Source organism: Nuphar pumila, chromosome 7 (assembly GCF_984573655.1).
Source record: "Nuphar pumila chromosome 7, dmNupPumi1.hap1.1, whole genome shotgun sequence".
Lineage (NCBI taxonomy): Eukaryota > Viridiplantae > Streptophyta > Magnoliopsida > Nymphaeales > Nymphaeaceae > Nuphar > Nuphar pumila.
Window position 1 is genome coordinate 119,082,552 of NC_143255.1, and position 20,202 is coordinate 119,102,753.

Sequence of the window (20,202 nt, forward strand, 5' to 3'; positions counted from 1 at the left end):
GGAATATTAACATGCATCACATGAGGTTTGAGGCGAGGGGATGTCAAAAAATATCCTTTTTAAGGTGTGGTGAGAAGGGTGTCCAAGTCTCGAGTGCCACTTTCTATCCACGTCAATTGCCTTGCTAGCAATATGTGCCTGACTTTTCTCGTCAAGTAGGTAGAGCCCGTTTGCTGCGTGTCCTCTACCAATCACCTTCCTCGTGTTTGGGTCCTGAAAAACCATATGCTTAGAGAAAAAAATTACAATGTAGTTATGACTTATAGTTATCCTGCTAACAGACATGAGGCTAGAAGGGAGAGAAAGAATATATAGTGTTTCTAAGAGTCTTGAGCCGTTAAGGAGAGAGACATCACCAATGTTTTGGACGAGTATATGAGTTTTGTTAGCGATGCTAACGGGGCCTTTGTTGGCAGATCAAAGATTTATCAATAGATCGACCTTGCCCGTCATGTGGTCGGTGGCACCAGTGTTAATGACCCACTTGAAATTGATAAGTTTGGAACTTAACGCAGACATGTTACATGTAGCTTCATTTTTCTGATATTTGAGCATTGCCGCCAAAGTTGTATTTGTTAATTTGTTGCAACAGTTGCGCAAGGTCATCGATGGTGGTTCTCACTTTTGAACTCTTGCTATTGGTATGCGCCTTTGGTTAGGTGAGCAATGTCTTGATGGAGTTGGTAAACTCTTGCGAGATTATTTTGCTTATCGTAAATGTTTCTCAAGGAGTCTCATACGTTGTTAGCAGTATCAAGGAATAAAAATCCTTCGACTATATTGGGGTTCATGAAATTCAACAACCAGGAGATGATGAGGTGGTTCCTTGATTCCCACTCGTCGTATGTCGGATCCTCGGGTTTCAGAGGTACGATCTTATCATTGATGAAGCCCAGTTTGGACTTTTCGCTGAAGAAAAAGGTGGCAGCTTTCGACCATGTCAGTTAATTAGATCCATTCAGGGCCATGATGGTGATCTTGAGCATTGGATTTTTCTCTTGCACGATCATCTTAGGCGCAATGTGCATAAAAAAACTGTTGATGCTCAACTCATCCTCCCTTTCTGTCATCAATGAGTAAAGGGTGGAGACAGTTGAATGCAAAGATGCATGCCGCCGTAGGTCATCCGAACCTTCTTTGATACCATGATAAAACAAAGGGAGAGCAGAGAGAAAAAAAAATAGCATTAACGTGGTTCGATATTGAACCTACATCCATGAGAAGAAAATACACAACACATATTATGTTTTTCTCAGTCGTAGGGCACATCACACGTAAATATAAGGAGGTAAGATGATAACGATGATCCTGAATAAGGATAATCTAGCAGGCGCAAAGATGAAGGAGGAAACTAACAGGGGATAGGCGATACAGGTGAGAACTCAAAAGATAATGGATAAGAGGTAGCCGTTGGAAGGTTGCGACAAATGTGGGATAGGGTCGCAAGAGAACCCTAAGGATCAGGGGCGATCACGTCGTGATCATTTGGGTGTTTTCAACAGTTTTTATCCGAAGCAGGTTATATGTTCCCCCCTCGAACAGGGCATCTCATGCTCGGGGGTCCCAAAAAGCACCATGTATTTAAGCCTGTGCATCTCGTATCCCCATGTTTGTCAGCATTAATTAGCATTGGAGTTTGATGCGATTGCAAAGACTTAAGTACCCTCTCCTCCATTGGTGCCAAAAAAAATATCGATTCTAGAAAAGAAGTGATTGTAAAGACTTAAGTGCCCCAAAGATGATTATTTAAGACCCAGTCTTTGCATTGCAGAATTATCCGAGAAAGAAATCTCTCCTGGAGGAGGCCATGAACATCAACCCTCTCTCTCTCTCTCCCTTCTCTTTATGCTTCTGTGAACATCCAGCAAAAGATCCTACATTGCTCCATCAAGCACCGACTGACCTAGACATTGATTGTTGTGGAACCTGATTCAAAGTTTTTACCCTTACAAGAGGAGGGTTTGGGTGCTCCTCCCAGCATGGGTAGCATCATTCAACTAAATAAGTTGTAGATCCTGATTCAGAGTTTTTACCCTTACAGAAGAAGGGTCGGTAGTATCATTCAACTTGAAGAGTTGTGGAGCCTAATTCAGAGTTTTTACCCTTACAGAAGGGGGGGGGGGGGGGGGGGGTCTGAGGGCTCCTCCCAGCGTGGGTAGCATCATTCAACTTGATGCATTGTGGAGCTTGATTCAGAGTTTTTGCCCATATAGGAGGAGGGTTTAGGGGCTCCTCCCAGCATGGATAGCATCGTTCAACTTGATTCGTTGTGGAGCCTGATTAAGAGTTTTTGCCCTTACAGGAGGGGGGTTTTGGGGGCTCCTCCCAGCGTGGATAGCATCGTTCAACTTGATTCGTTGTGGAGCCCGATTTAGAGTTTTTGCTCTTACATGAGGGGGGTCCGGGGGCTCCCCCCCGGCATGGGTCCCGGGTGTCGTGGTTAAAAAATGCACACAGGGTGTCGTAGTGAGAAAGACATATGTTTGTTCCAAGCAAGGTTGGAAGAAATCAATGGAAAATCCAACAAGGAGCATGCCAGAATCAAGATGTGGATGGCAAACGAGAATGGTGTTGTGCAACTCAAATAACACAGAATAATAGGGGTCTAGTTTTTAGTTAAAATGTGGAATGAAATGATAATAGAAATCGCTGAAAATTTACAAAAATAAACTAGACTCAATAACAAAGACACCATTTTTTACGGATTTGGAATATGACCTTCAGTTAGGGAGATATGACCATGACAAGTTGGTCCTAATTCTGACAGCGATTTATAGTGATTTGCTTACTGAATAACACTACGAATCGCTATAGTGATTTGCAGAAGACACTACAAATCACTATAGTGAGATCCAACAACACTATAAATTGCTGTGGGGCTCGTTGGAGACCCAAAAACACTATAAATTGCTATAGTGATTTGCAGAAGACACTACAAATCGCTGTTGAAAAGCCGTATAACACTATAAATCGTTGTGGGGCTCGTTGGAGACCCGAAAATATTATAAATCGCTATAGGAAAGCTCGACAATACTACAAATCGCTGTAGGAAAGCCCGACAATACTACAAATCGTTGTTGGAAGGCCAGATAAAAATTTAAATCGTTGTAAGGCTCGTTGGAGACCCAAAAACACTATAAATCGTTGTATGAAGGCCTGACAATATTACAAATCACTATTGAAAGACCGGACAACACTATAAATTGCTGTGGGGCTCGTTGGAGACCTGACAACACTAAAAATCACTATAGGGGAGTCATAGAAAAATCGTGGGAAAAAAACAGAAACAGAAAAATAGAAAAATCGTGGGAAGGGGTGTTACGAAAACCTCGAGCAAGAAACAACCGAAGGAAACATGAGCCCCACTATTAAACAAAAGGCTTATTGCTCTTTTTCGATAGTTAAAAGAGGAAAAAAATAAAAAAAATTTACAAGGCCCCAAAAAAATTTGGTCCGGGGGGCGCTGCCCCCTGCTAGGGGTGGCCATCCCGGGACCCGCGCCGGGGGGAGGGAGCCCCCAGACCCCTCTCCTGTAAGGGCAAAAACTCTAAATCAGGCTCCACAACGAATCAAGTTGAACGATGCTAATCATGCTGGGAGGAGCCCCCAAACCCCCCTCCTGTAAGGGCAAAAACTCTGAATCAGGCTCCACAACGAATCAAGTTGAACGATGCTACAGTCAGTGTGCAGGTAAGTCGATGTTTGATGGAGCAATGTAGGATCGTTTGCTGGATGTGCACAGAAGTAGAAAGAGAAGGGAGAGAGAGTGAGAGGGTTGATGTTTATGGCCTTCTCTAGGGGGAACTCTTTGCCTCCCTTGATTTCTTCTCTCTCTCTCTCTCTCTCTCTATATATATATATATATATATATATATATATATATAGAGAGAGAGAGAGAGAGAGAGAGAGAGTTTTACAGTGTTTTACGAAGAAGGAAGAAGAAGATGACGATGAAAAGTTCAAACAAATATTTTTGATGGCTCAGGTTCATTTCGCCGGATGACCATCGGATCGTCGACTCACCATCGTTTCACCGGATCACCATCGGATCGTCGGCTAAGGTTCGTTTCGCTGTGTAGACTTTGAAGAGTCAACATCATCATTGACTTTCTGGATGGAGGATATGTTTGTCCTTTTTTTGAACTGTTTGTTTTTCTTTTTTGAATAGACATTTTTGTCATTTTCTCAAACCGTCGTTTTATGACAAGAATAACAAGAAAGGGTACTTAAGTCTTTGCAACCGAACCAGACTCCAATGCTGAGTGATGTCAACATACACGGAAATACGAGCCTCATGTGCTTATATACGTGGTGCTTTTTGGGACCCCGAACACAGACGTGGGATTCAGTGAATCATCGGGGGTGAACATACACCACCCTCTCGTTTACATCGGTTTGTGACCAGCATTTTTTTTGGCCACACGCCAGGCTTCTCTACCCGTAATAGTTTGATAGTACTTCTCACAGGTTACAGAGATCAGGAAAAGTCCATCTTTTAGAGACGATAGCGGGAGGCTGCGCATCGGGACACAAAGTGCCATCAAGAAGCCAAACATAAAAGATATTGCATCCATCCATCCTCGATGTCATCGGGGAAACTTGCTACAGCCGTCCATTTGAGTAGCTCTAACAATTGTTCGTAGCGGCAGCCAGAGATCATGATTTGTAGTTTGTGGTTGTCAGCATCTACCCTGCACGATTTGATAGGTGTGTGATACTCCCCACTAGGGGCACCTACTGCCTTCGCCCAGGATAGAGGGCTTGGAGGGGTAAATGCAGACAACAGTTGCAGAGGCCAGTGCAGTAACTATTTCCCTCGATGGGGCCAGTGAGATTCGGGGTCAGGGTTTGTCCGGTAGACGGTGGCAGCCAACCACCATCTTCTTTCCGGCCATCTCCATTGTCGCCCTCAGTGTCCATCCATCTCTCGATTCCGATCAGGAGTGTTCCTCCGTTTTCAATCATAAATGTTGAGGGGTAATTTCCTAGTTGAAGTTTGTCTGTTTGGCATCATCCCTCATAGACATCGCAGCGCCAGCCCAAAGGCCACTCAACTGCTAATCGTCATCTTCCCTTTTAGTCTTTATGCGGATGAAAATGCCAAAATTTTCCGGAGTCGTTTTCAAGTTTTAGATCAACACCATCTAAAGCATTTGAAATGAACATTGAACAGAAAAGCAAAGCAATAAAGCCTCCTTAAGGACTGCTACTACTTGCATGTCCAAGGTGTAGCCTCACTTTCAATCATAGTTATAAATTTATCAGTAAAATATATGTAAAAGTGGATAGGTGGACAACATATGCTTTTTATTTTTTTATTAAGCAAGTTGGGGTTAGGCAGACCCTTACAAGATATCACTTAAGCACTTAAGCCCCATGCTGCAGAGGGATTAGAACCTGGGCCTTCAGCTTGGCACAGGACCCCACATGGGATACCACCTCGGTGGTGTGGACAAAAATAACCTACTCCACTCTATACCACCTCGGTGGTGTGGACAAAAATAACCTACTCCACTCTGAACTTTCAATAATCAAAATACAAAAATAATAATGTTCAACAGGCATCTGGGTGCGATCATACCAGCACTACTAATATATGGGATCTCTTCAAAACTTCCAAGTGTGCTTGGGTGAGAGTTTTACCGGGTCATTACAAAAAAAAGCCTACCTAGAATCAAGTGAGTTATTAAGTCCGGTATGGAACTCCTAAGGGCTTGTTTGTTTCACAGGAAAGGACTGCCTTCTCATAGGATTTTTCCATGGGATGTGAAAAAAACACTCTCAGCCTGCCGGCAAGCAGATGGTCCACAGCACAGTGTTGGGCCTCATGTTTTCTTGCAGGGATTCTCCTTTCTTATGAAAATGCTTTCTGATAAAAGGGGCTGGGGAAGCCTTTTCCTGCAAGAAAGAGCATAAACGGTGTTTATTAAGATGGGTTCCTTTTCCTACCAAATGGGCTTTCTCGAAACAAACATGCTCTTAGGGGGGGTGTTTGTTGCAGCCTCTTTTCATATGAAAGATGGGCTCTCTCCCACTAGGGATGAAACAATCAAACAAACGCTACTATGAAAAAAATGGACGACTGGCTCACGTGTTTAATGTGGTTGACCCCCTTTTCACACGAAAACTGGGTTGCATGTTTCCTTGGAGAACAAGTTTCCTTCATGTAGGGCCCTTTCAGAGGAAAGGTGTGTCCGAGAGGTGGCTTGTAACAAACGCCCCCTTACTGTTTTTCAAGTGTTGATTAAGTGGATTATTCAGATTTGTATCTGTTAGGGACATGAACCAAATCTAGGGTAACATGACCTAACATAACCAAACGCAGAATCAGGCTTGGATTCAGACTGGCAGCTTAGCCAAGCCAAGCAAACAAGTAGACTGGGTTGCCTATGAGGGCTTTGCTCATATGGTAAGACTGACTTGTGAAAAGGGGTGTCAACGGGTCAGATTTGGTTCGGACCCAGGTGAAACCAAACTCATACCTGATTTGAGATGATGGCACTGGGTCCGGACCCAGGTCTAATCAGTCTCACCATAAGAGAAACCATACCCGGATCCTATAAGGATTCCATGAACCAAACCTGGTAAAACAATATTTTTTTTAATCTTTTTTATATTGAAAAATTGTGAAACAGTCAGAACTCGGGTCGGGCCTAAGTCTGGTATGAAATTTCACAAACCATACCCGGCTCCATATATTAATCAGACCCCCAGATTCTAATTGGACCTTCTTGTTTATCACCAAACCCTAACCCTATAGGGTACGTTACGAGTTGGGTCTGGGTCAAACCAGACCCATTGACACACCTACTTGTAAACACCACCAAGCTGAAAGGATGCCACAAGTTCAAAACCTGGGGATGTGTAGTCGATTTCATTGATTTAAATGTTGATCTTGGCTGAATGAATGATGTAGATGACATCTGTTGAGTCTGGTTTGATCAAATCGACTTGCATCAATGAAATCCCAAAGAAGGTATGAAGATAGAGATGACATAGGGGATAAATGGAACTGATTTGCACAAGACCATTAAGTGACAAGAAAGTGGACTATTGATAATCGTTTGGACTCATTTGGTTATTTTTTAATTTCAACTTGACTCTTCAATTATTTAGACACCATGTCTGGTCCTATAAAGAATCCATAAACCAAACCTGGTAAAATAATAATTTTTTAATCTTTTTTATATTGAAAATTTGTGAAACTTAGTCAGAACTCAGGCCAGGCCTAAGTCTGGTATGAAATTTCACAAACCATTTCTAATTGGACCTTGTTTATCACCAGACCCTAACCCCATAGGGTATGTTACAGGTTGAGTCTGTAACGCCCCAAACCCCAACCAAGGAAAAACCCTAGATTTTTAGAGTTATTTTTTTTAAAGGTTTTAAATAAGCAACGGAAAATAAGGGAAAGACAAAGGTTGCAAGTTTGGACGAGTTAAAGAGAAATAACATTTATCATCAAAAGTTACAATATCAAAGTCCTTTTACAAAATGAGACTATGTATACATCATAAATACAAGTCTCCCAAAAAAGTCAGAGAAAATTCTCTTTAAACCAAAACCAAGACCATTAGTCCAAATGTTGGTCCCAAGATCGCAACTTAAACTAATCATCACCTGCATCCCCATAAAATGAGGTCAATACTCTTGCGAGTTGGTGAGATAATATCTACAACTATCCATTTATGAATAACATAATCAAGGTAGCATGAATTTGCAACTATCAACAAAGCTAACCTTTACAACACAAGCAAATCTAACATGAATTACAATTATCAATGGGGCTAACATTTACATCAGATAAGTAAATCTAACATGAATTTCAATTATCAATGAGGCTAACATTTACATCATATAAGTAAATCTAACATGCTTTAGACAATGAAATTAAGTAATTAAACAAGTAGGCAACTAGGAAGCAACCTACGATATAACATTAACTCACAAGTTAACATATGCATGTGAGCATATATATGTGAAATATGCATCAAGTACGAGAACTAGCAAAGTAGTAATACAAAGCTATGTGCATCAAGATGTGACAGTTAGAAATATACAAACCAAGGTAAAGCAACTACGGTACGCACAACGAGGAAAGCAAAGGAAGAAAATACATTGTACAGTTCTAATGTATGATACAAACAACTAATTTAAGTAAGTCAGCATGTGATTGGTTAGTGATTATGTTATTCTTGTTTACTCTTTAGGGTACGTGAAAGAACCTCGTATTCTGTAAAAATACCACAAACGCTTATTATTCTATGTCATGTGATAACCGAGGTACCTATAGACCGAGTAAAACCTCATGCGAGCGGCCCGTAGTTGAAAGAAACCTCGCATAGGTAACGGATTGCAATCCACACTAATACAGTAGTTGAGGCACCTCAAAAGGTCACCTCGACCTCCCTAACTCTGAGTGATTGTTGGTCAAAAGACGCCTTTGCTCCTATTAACGTGTCATAGTAATGACCTGTCATTCAAGGTTGTACCATCCACCCTCTCCAAGGTGAACCATTTTGTGAATGGGTAACCAAGCGATTTATCTTATTAGGGCTTTAATTATTCAACATTCCTCATTTTTGAGGTACATAGGCCCATCTGGCCTTGTGTTTCCTGCAAGGCAACATGAACAACACTAAAGGTCTAGCCCACCCATTCACGTGCTCAAGCCTCACATGACCACAAAAGAGTTCTTCGCTTGTGAAGGCGACCATCATATATTTATTATTTTAAGGGTTTATGACACAAGTACAAGTGAGCTCTACTCACAAAATAGGCACATCGTCCAACACAACTTGCCATGGAGTTCCAAACATACATCATGATATGCAAAACAAGTGTCATAACCCTACTGTGATGTTCTTGTCCCCTTGACATTCAGGATGAACCAAGTGTCAAATGTGTATCATGTTTCAAAATAAGGGCACATAAAACCATTTAAAGCATTCAATGCATGCTAAGAAATATTATTAAGTATAAGACACTTGATTATAACATATTCAATTCATCACAGTCTCGTTTAGTGACATGAGGTGCATGTGACAAGTGTTCATTCATGCTACAACATTGATGTTTCATGTCACATCATGTTCATTTGCATTCTTGAAATCATGTCAAGATGTGCGACAAGCGCACGTGAACTATCAATAAGCATGTTGTCATTCACTATCATTCATAAGACATGTTAAGTAACTTACAAAACTTGAATCATCATGCTTATAATGTAACTATGCCATGTAAGGTGCTTCATTAGGCATAATTCAAAAACATTACAATGTTTGAATATCATGCATACGATAGAAATTCACAACCATATCAAGTATTACACATGTGTTAAGACATAGTCAAGCTTTTTGCAAAAAGTGTGCTAATTCATTAACATCATTCTACTGCCCTTACACAAGCCATGTGCATGTGAAAGTATTTCAATTCCATCAAGCATGTACTTTTGACGAAAATACGAATTTTACCAACTAAGCATGTCACATATGCTTCATATCAAGATCGTGCCAATATGTGCAAGAGTGGGGTGTACCTTAGAAACAAAATTTGCTTGCACACACAACCATAACTATCGCTTATGATTTTTGAATCATTCCACAACATGTTATCACATTAAGGTTTTCATATCATATCATGCTCATAACATAAAATTTGTAATCGTGTCAAGATGTGCACAAGTGATATGGCATAATCGCGTGCGATGCAAAAAGAGCATTAATTCCATTCACACCATTCATGAACCAAGTGCTCGCGTAAGTGTCTCGATTCCATAGACATGCTTTTGACCATCTCTTAAATGTATTCAACATGAATTGTGTCAACTAAGCATGCCATAAGTGTTTTGCATCAAGATCGTACCACAATGTGGAGCGTAACTTAGCAACCATCTTGTTGCATAAATAACCATATAATTTTTTTGAATAAGATCTTTGACACATATTACAATGCATATCTCAAGTGCTAAAGTGAGATGCCAAAGAATGGCATCACGCAAGGTGCTACCACAACGGTTGGAAGGAGGGTCAACCGAATCCTTCGCCTACGTAGCTCGCACTAGGACAGTTTGGTACCACATAACCTAGTGGTTGCAGCAAGTAGGGGCATACCTCCACTTGGTCTAACCAACTAGTCTAAGCTCACCCGCTCAGCCAACGCAATCAAAATACCAAGAGTTGAACACTATAAATCGGTTTGCATGCAAACCGATTTGCCTAAGCCTACCCGATTCTCCCTTGTCATCGCATTTCGTAATAATATACCTCTATTATATTTTTTTGTAACTTCGATTTCAGCCTATACCTACAGGCAAACCTAAGGACTGAGCACATCCTATAGGTGTTGAACTGCCCTAGGGACAACATGCTAGTGCACCCAACTCGGCCCAGCCGAGTGGTGCACCTGCCATGCGGCAACCGCCCAAACCGATTGCCAAAATGCCCTGGTTTGAACCAAATGGGTTCAGACCAGTCCTGTGCTGGTCCAATGGACTGACCAGATATGAACCACATGGTTCAGACCCTGGTCCAAGTTTCCCAATTGAGACTCAAGGTTTGGGAATGCAAGAAGAACGACACATCGAATGCATATGGGTCCCTTTCTATTTTTTTTTGAAAAGTGATTTGACTCGGAACATGTTGACTATATATTATCTTTTTTGAAACAATAGGTTGCAGCCGACTATACTGGCAGACCTGTGTATTGAGCTCCTTCTCAAGCTATTGGGCTGGCCTAGGACTAGCATACTGGTGCACCCAACTCAGCCCAGTCGAGTGGTGCACCTGCCATGTGGCAACTGCCCAAATCAAAACCACTAAGCACCCTGGTATGAACCGAATGGATTCAGACTAGGATTAGGCTGGTTCAAACAGACTGACGGGGTCTGAACCTCATGGTTCAGACCCTGGTCCTAACATCCCAACTGAACCCTAAGGTCTGGAAACAACGGAAAAGAAGCAACCGAAAGCATAAGCCCATCTCTATATGTTTTTTTTGAAATACAATATGTCTCGAGCATGTTGTGCATTATTATGTGTTTTTTTTTTGTGTGCAGGTACCTCCGCATCTGAGCCAACCCTAGAGTGTTGGGCAACTAGGGACCTCAAGTGAGCTGCACCCAACTCGGTCCAGCCGATTGGGCGCACCCACTAGGTGCCAACCGTCTGGCAGTTGTGGTGGTGCGGTTGAGCAAAAAGAATGCCTAGGTCTGGTCCGAATGGACCAGACCAAGGGTAGTCTGATCTGAGCAAGGGACCCAGATCTGAACCACATGGTTCAGACCCTGGTCTGATCCCTCTAACAGGAACCAAAATTGAGAACAAAGAAAAAGAAGGAAGGCTTAACGAAAAAGAAAAACTTGTTCGGTCATGCATGGCAGCAGGATGGGGGTGCTGGAACCGGCCTCTCTTGCGCCCACATCTGCAAGGACGTTGCCAAAACTCAGCCAATCTACTCCCCATGCAGTTAGACCTCATCACATGGCCAAACGGCCAAAACCGAGTTCTATTAAGCATGAACTAAAAGTAAAACCGAAGAACAGTTTTGCAATGCATGCAACAAAATATAAAGTGACGTGTGTGAGTAACAAAAATTGTGTGTTAGCACACCACGAAAAGGAACCACCATTATCATTTTAATCCACCGATATCCATCATGCATTTCAGAAAATGCATTGTTGGAATCAGTTTCATGCTTGGTCAAAGCAACAAGAACATACATTTCACTTTCAATTCAACAAAAATGAAAGTAGTAGGCATAAACTCACATTGATTCTTTTGAAAAAGAGGAGGAACACGTTCTTCACTTGGCTGGTAGTGTAGGGGAGAGTCCCTTTCGGTACCACACCCTACACTAGAGCACAAGGAAGCTCTAATGGAGGTCACGGTTGGGAGAGAGAGAAGAGAGTAGAGAGAGAGAGAAGAGAAAATCGCCCCTCTTTTTCTTCTCTCGCTTTCCTCTCAAAACCTTAAGTAGGTAGGGTTAACTCAATGAGTGACTGAGATTAATTCTAAAAATAAGAAGGGCTGAGATGAGTTGCACACCCATCTAGGTCATGACATAATTGTTGTTTCTCAAACACACCTCTCACGCCCCCTATGAGATTCAAGCATTTGAATTTTCTTAAAACTCTTTAAAAAATGCCATTGCATTTGGTCTTTAATGCCCTTTTGACTTTTGAAAAACTTCAAAACGTGCCCCAGGGTTGCCGCCTCCTTGTGGCCAATGAAATTGCATTCTTTTTGCTACCTTCAATACCTTTCAAAAGTGCCATGGGGCTGCTGCCCCAATGGCCAATGAGTACTTGGTCTTTTGAAAAACTTTTAAAGAATTACAGCTGGGCCACCGCCCAGCTGGTCAAACACCCCCAGCTGGGATCTAGGTTCGACCCTCCAAGCTGAACCCAAACAGCCCACCAAAACCGATTTTTGGTTTTATTAAAATGTACACTTTAAAAGTTATTGTATATATATATATATATATATATGTATATATATATATATATATATATATATATATATATATATATATATATATATATATATACTCAATTCCAATTCTGATAAAATCCATAATCTTTTAAAACCACCTTCCTTGCCGAATTACGTAAAGTGAAAGGGTTTTAAATCATTTAAACTCTTTGATTTGCAATTCAATTGATTTTATGCAATTTGAATGAAACTTAGGGTTTCGATGAAAAATGCATTGCAATATGCATACATATGCATTTGTTTCAATACATATACATGTATATATGTTCGTATTAAGGTTTCATATATATATATATATATCCTCGTAGATATAAAAAAACATTTTTCTAAAATTTCTTATTATGCATTGAATTTTCTCAGAAAATTTGTGGGTCTTACAAGGTCTGGGTCAAACCAGACCCATTGACATCCCTACTTGTGAACATCACCAGGCTGAAGTAATGCCACAAGTTCAAAACCTAGGGATGTGTCCCTTACTGTGTGGCTAAAGCTTAGAGTACTCTCTAGTGGGCAAGAGAGACATGGGGTTTTTACGCTAATGAGCTCACACGTTAAGAGTTGTGTTCCACTAATCCCCTTTGTCATCCCCCATCTCCATACTCCTCTTAAATCTTATAATTCAAGTTGTTCTGATCAAGTCTGTCCTTATAAATGGATTTAACATGATCAATTTAGTAAAGATCGATCCATTGGATCATATTTTTATTAAATGAAAAAAATATTTTTGTTTTTTTTAATTTCAATTTTTTGTGTTTTGTCAACCATTGATTTTTGAATATGAATGATGTAGATCACATCTGAGTCCCGTTTGATCAAATCAACTTGCATCAATGAAATCCCAAAGGGTATGAAATAAAGATGACAGGGAATGAATGGAACCTATTTGCACAAGATCGTTTTGAGACAAGAAAGTGGACTATTGATAATCATTTGGACTCATTTGGTTACTTTTTAATTTCAACTTGACTCTTCAATTATTTGGGCTTGGAGAAATTTATAGTTTTTAACTTTGTACTTTTTCATCACATATTTGATGTGTTGCATTCTAGATGCTGCACACAAAAAACCTTGAAGGGCCTTGTAGTGTGTCATGATATGGGCGGTGTAAGGTGCAAAAGAGGTGTGTGCATCAAATTTAGCCAATGACACTAGATATTTACAAAATCATGAGTTGCATAATATATTCTTTTCTCTTAGCATGTTGTTTGTACCTTTAATTGTATGTACTTACTTTTTTGCTCATCTTTTTTCCATCTTGGTCAAATCATTGAGTGTGCAACCATTGAATATACTGCCAGATCCTTTAATTAGGTTTTGTTTGGGAGCTGGTAACTGGGATGGGAGTTGAGCATTTGGGTTTAAATTTTGTTCAATTATTACAGTGGTGGTTGTTTGAGAGGACAACATCGAGATGATAGTTCAAGTGAGACAATCTCTCGTTTAAATTTATGCTGAAAACCCAAATTGATAGCGGTGTCAATGCCCAACCCATACCAGATCTGATAGGGTTAGGGTTTGGTTATAAAGAATGGGGCTCGATTAACTATCCGGGTTGGACCCATGAGGTCTGGTTATTAAATGGGCCAAGTATGGTTTATGAAATTTTATACCAAACCAGGGATTGACCCAAGTTAGGATTAAGATCCACAATTTTTCAATGTAAAAAAATATTATTTTACCGAGTATGGACTGGTTCTGGTTTATTTAATTCTTATCAAATCTGGGTATGCTTTTTCTTATGAAAAACCAGTTAGACACAAATCCAAATTCGATACTTGCATCACTTAGTCGGATCAAGGTTTGGACCCACCTATTTTAAAGGGGGTCCGAACCCGTTGAAACTTACCAATTTAATCAAATGATGGCTTAATCACTTCCAAGTCCACGAATTCCCTCTCCCAAATAGGGGAGAGAGCTAACGATCCAATGGTATTGTATATTATTGCTATTACAAAAATTTTTGCATTTCAAAGCTAACCTTTTACCCTTAATCTAAAAAATGGGTTTCACATTTCTAAATTTTCTAATATGCCCATTGGGTTTTCCGGAAGCTACCAAACAGACACCTATCCTTACTATTATCCATTAACCCAGGTTAAACCACAATTAAATTGAATCAAATGACAGTGTAAGAGCGAAATAAAGTTTCTACCCTTCTAAAGCATATGATTAGTCATACTAGTCTTAATGGGTAGGGCTGCAAACAGATGGAATATGGTAGTCCAACATTTCTTTTCTAGATATGAATCTTTTAAGTACGATCCCAATGTACATTAGGATCAGATTCATATCTGTTCAATAGGATTACTTTTAGATTCAGATCAACCGTTTAAGTCAGATCTAGAATTGATCCAATTCAAAATCCGACCCGATTACATTTTATTTTTACCTGTAAATAGCTTGTTCTTGTTCAATTTTTTTTCAGACTTAATATCACGTCATGCATTTCGGATGTAGATTCAACCTTACCTCATCAGATAGAATTTTAATTCGGATATACTATTTGTATTTCAGATTTGGCAAGACCCGACCCGATCCGACCAGTTTGCACACCTATTAATGGGCAAACAACTATCATGTTCATAGTTGATTCTGCAGAGTCTCACTTGACATGGACTGGGGTATAGTTGGCTGCACATCAAGACCAAGGCCAAGTACCAAAATGCAAGCAAACTTAGACAACCAAGTTGGAGGTCCAGAGCCACCATGCAATTCATCTAGCTACAACTGGCCAAGTTAGTGTATGGCTTAGCTTTGGGAGAACAAACTTAACCCAAGTTCAGGTTGACTCAACCAATTTGTGCTTTTTGACCGCAGGGCCAGCTGGCCTCTTTGAGATGTGAGGCCACTGCCTAGGGCCTTCAAATCGTGGAGTCTTCTATCAACTTTGTATCAACTTACATATTAGACAAAACTCATAGATTACTTACAGATTAGAGATTAGACAGACAAGACATGCATTTACTAAAGATTACTTTGGCATTTAATGGACGTGCATTTTTTGTCTGAATTATTCATCAAGTATGATGTTATAATCAAGAGTTACTGAAACTGAAAAGCACATACCAGATCAATAATCTTTGCAGAAACTGGTGACCAGTTCATTATGTGCAGTGAATTGGTCACACACAATGAGCCCCAGAATCCACAGCACTCCCTTCAGATAAAAATAAAACAAACTTTCTGTCCGGACTGCATATAAAAGGAACTTAATATACTAATACTAGTCATTTTCAAAATACTCAGTTATACATACCATAATAACTGTCTTTGAGGAGCTAGCAATAAATAGTGATTATATAAGAAGGTCAATCTTTACAAGAAAAATATAACCAACCATAGCAGAAGATACCTACTTTAACAAAGCCCCTTTCTACCCGGTTTCAGAAAAGGTTATCTATTAATTATTTGCTCCAGAATACTCTATTTTTCTTTTTTGACATTTTGGATTACTTTTTTTTTAAAGAAGACATTTAGGATTACTGTTTGTAATTTGTCATAATAGATTGCCTACTTTGACTTTTAGGTGCAGAGTATGAATGCACTTTACCACTACCTTTAAATGAAGAACTTATGCTTGAGCTTCTCAGGCGAGAAAAAGAAGGCACAAGAAGATTGCAGGACATGGTTTTTTATTCAAAGATAAAAAAATTCAATTAGGAATGAGGGAGGTGTTATATTTGTATTTTATAAGTTAGGCTGGGTGTTTCTTTTTAGATGCACTTTTTTCTTTTATACTGATAGCCTCTCTTTTATAGCTAAGTTGAAGAATAACCCATTTATCTGTATTTGGAGAGAGATTGTTCTGGTGGAAGACAATACTTCAAAGATATGGTGCATTAAATGATTATGCCATGAGGTTTTCATTGAAGCACATGCCTAAGTAATCCGCCTTCTTTTCAAAAATGGCATGATCATATACACTTTAGGAACACAAAATTTGACAAAGTTGATAGAAGAACACTTGATATATATATATATATATATATATATATATATATATATATATATATATATATATATATATATATATATATATATATATATATATATATATATATATATATATATATAAAGTAATGCGCTTCTGCTCACTTTCTCATTTTTTCCCTAAAAATCATTGTTTTTGGCATTTTTCTCACATCTAATACCATAAATGTGATCAATAGGTTTTGTTTAGTGGGAACCAGCTTTTAGATCCCCAAAATCTAGCCAGTATACAGGTTTTTTTGGTGATCTAAAATCAATGGCTACGAAGGTACCGGTTTCTCTCGACTCCTAAAATCATCTAATTCCACTAAATCGAACATGTTAAATACATCTAACGGTTCAGATCTATCATGAAACACTTCTAAACAATAGAATAGAACAAGAGATGGGACCTAATATGTTCAGTTTTCTATTTTTCTTTTTATATATATATATATATATATATATATATATATATATATATATATATATATATATATATATACATAAACCCAATTAGTAAATATGAAAAATATTAAAAATTTAAGAAAAAAGTGCAATCTTTTTTAATAAATAATAAAAAATTTATGTACAATACAACAACAACAACAACAACAACTACAACTATGCCTTCATCCCAAAACAATTGGGGTCGACGACATGAACCAAAAAAAGGAAATCATTCTGGGTCTTCCACATGAATCCTTCTCCCCCAATCATTTCTATCCAATGCCATGTCCTCGATGAGGTTCAAAGCATTCATATCCTTTTCTGTCATCTCCATCCATGTCTTCCTAGGCCCATCCAACCTTTTTTAACTAATATATTTTCCCATTTCTCCATTCTTCTAACTGGAGCATCATTAGGCTTTCGCCAAATATGTCCAAACCACCGTAAACGATTCTCTCTCATCTTATTTTCAATGGGTGCAACGCCTACCTTCTTACGTATCTCCTCGTTCCGAATCTTATCTTTTATTGTATTTTCACACATCCATCTAAGCATACGCATCTCAGCTACACTCATTTTTTGAATATGATGTCTCTTGGCAGCCCAACATTCCGTACCATATAGTAAAGCGGGCCTAATAGTCGTCCTATAAAACTTTCCCTTCAGCCGCAATGACATTCTACGATCGCACAACACTCCAGTTGCACTTTTCCATTTCATCCACCCAACCTTTATCTTATGATTTACATCTCCATTAATTTCTTCATACTTTTGAATGATAGATCCCAAATATTTGAAACAATCATCCACTGGTATTTCTTGCTCACCAAGCTTCACTACACTCCCATCACTACTTCGTTGCTTAGTAAACCGACATTCCATATATTCTGTCTTACTCTTACTCAACTTAAAACCTCTTGCTTCCAATGTCTGTCTCTATAATTCTAACTTAGCATTAACCCCAGCTCTAAACTCATCAATCAAAATAATATCATCAACAAACAACATACACCACGACACATTTTCTTGAATTGATCTCGTAAGCTCATCCAGCACCATAGCAAATAGGAAAGGGCTTAAAGCAGATCCTTGATGTAACCCAACCGTTATAGGAAAATTGGTTGTCACCCCTCTATAAGTGCGGACATTGGTTACTACTCCTTCATACATATCTTTAATTATACTAATGTACTTGAGAGAAACAACTTTCTTCATCATTATCCACCAGAGAACGTCCCTAGGTACTCTATCGTATGCCTTTTCCAAATCAATAAAAACCATATGCGAATCTTTGTTCCTCTCTCTATTTCTCTCAATAAGTTGTCTAAGAAGATGTATAGCTTCCATAGTTGATCTTCCAAGCATAAAACCAAATTAATTCTCCGATATCATGACAACCTTTCTCAACCTAGACTCAATCACCCTCTCCCAAAGTTTCATAGTATAACTCATGCATTTTATACCATGATAGTTTGTGCAATCTTGTATATCACCCTTATTCTTATATAGAGGCACCAAAGTACTCTTCCTCCACTCATTAGGCATCTTATTTGTCCATCAAATCTTGTTTAAAAGATTTCTAAACCATTCTAAACCTTTCTCTCCCAAGCATTTCCAAGTCTCGATAGATATACCATCTGGGCCAACCATTCTAAATTTTTTCTTTTGAATCTTGCACATGAAGTCACGATTCATCTCATAAAAAGGAATTGAGAAGTCTCCAAGATCCTGAGCATGACTTCCATTAAATAGCTTATCAAAATAATCTTTTCATCTCTCCTTAATCTCCTCATCTTTGACTAAAACCCTTTGTGTTTCATCTTCGATACATCTAACCATACACAGATCCCTCGATTTCCTATCTCTCATCTTTGCACGCCTATAAATATCCTTCTCACCCTCTTTGGTATCCAACTTGTCATAAACCTCCTTATATACCTTATCCCTCACGTTTTGAAATACTTTTTTAGCTTCCTTCTTTGCTATCATATATTTCTTCGAATTCTCATTATCACGACTCTTACTTAGATTTCTATAACACTCTCTTTTAACCTTAATAGCTAATTTGATATCCTCGTTCTACCATGATGTATCCTTACCTAGCGGTGCATCGCCTTTAGACCCATCCAATACCTCCTTAGCCACCTTTCTCATGTCACCCGCTATCTTATTCCACATTGATTCTGATTCCTCCTCGAGACACCAATCAACTTCCTTAACTACCTGCTCTACAAACATTCCTTGTTTAGCTCCTTTCAGTGCCCACCACTTAATTCTAGGATATATCCTATGTCTATCCCTTTTGCGGCATTGTCTAATTTTAAGATCTAAAATTAGGACTTTATGTTGTGTAGCTACACTTGCTCCCGGTATAACCTTGCAATCGATGCAACAACCCCTATCTCTCTTTCTAAGTAGGAAAAAATCTATCTGACTCGTATTAACCCCACTTTTAAATGTTACTACGTGAGACTCCCTCTTCCTAAACCAAGTGTTTGCTAAGATCATATCATAGGACAAACCAAAATCTAAAATTCTTTCTCCACTTTTGTTTCTTTCTCCTATACCATAGTCTACATGAATACTCTCAAATCCATCCTTACTAATGCCTACATGTCCATTAAGGTCACCGCCGATGAAAAGTTTTTCTTCATAAGATATCCCTTATACTACTCCATCTAAATCTTTCCAAAATTGATGCTTAGTGGAATCATCTAAACCTACTTGAAGTGCATAAACACTAATAATATTAATAATATCCGTACCTAATACTAATTTAATAAGTAAAATCTTATCACTCTTCCTACGGACCTCAACTACATTATTTATAAACTCACGACTCATAACAATCCCTACTCCATTCCTATTCCTATTTATTTCTATATACCAAATCTTATATCCCCAAGGTTCTATCATTTTTGCTTTTTCACCTACCCATTTGGTCTCTTGTAGACATAAAATATCAATCTTTCTCCTACACATAACATCTACTAACTCTACCAATTTACCAGTTAAAGACCCTATGTTTTAAGTGGCTAACCTAATTTTATCATTTTGAACTAACTTCTTTACCCTCACCCATCCAACAAAGTGAGGGAACCCTTACCTATTTGATACCATACTCGGATGCGAGTGTGACACATCGCTTTTGGGCGACGACCTAACAACCTTTGCCCATTTATCAACATGTTCGATAAGAAACTCCTCAACAAAATTCTCATATTGATTCATATGAATAACTAAGTTTTTATGCTGACTATCACAAAAAAGGCACACCTCGTTGACGTCATCA